The sequence below is a fragment of the Sinocyclocheilus grahami genome, unplaced genomic scaffold (genome assembly GCF_001515645.1).
Source record: "Sinocyclocheilus grahami isolate Dianchi unplaced genomic scaffold, SAMN03320097.WGS_v1.1 scaffold6.1, whole genome shotgun sequence".
NCBI lineage: Eukaryota > Metazoa > Chordata > Actinopteri > Cypriniformes > Cyprinidae > Sinocyclocheilus > Sinocyclocheilus grahami.
Genome location: NW_015505185.1, coordinates 1,975,890 through 1,976,297, shown reverse-complemented (window position 1 = coordinate 1,976,297; position 408 = coordinate 1,975,890).

The window sequence follows — 408 nt, the reverse complement described above, 5'->3', positions numbered from 1 at the left end:
ATCAAAATATTAGATACCTGAATAAATAGTAAATAAACATTTTCTAACTAAAAGTGCAAAGTAAGTAGAAAAAAAGAAAAATGCACAAAGAACTTGTATGGAGATTTTTCATCTACAGATTTTCCCCTGACCTTCTTATCTCTGTAAATTAAGGGTGCACACTATTGCTGAAAAACACAATCACTACTTAGCAGTCAGATGTCCGTATGCACAAAGGCACAGATCCCTAAACAAGGCCATATCTGCAGATTAAACTTTTTTTTGTAGAAGCATTTTTTTTTATTTGAACTAGCACCTCATGACTACACCACGTTATGTACGAGAAGCTGCAAAAGACACAGGCGCAAGTGGAATGTACAAAACATGGTGACATAAATTTTTAAGTAAATATAATGGGCGATATATTGC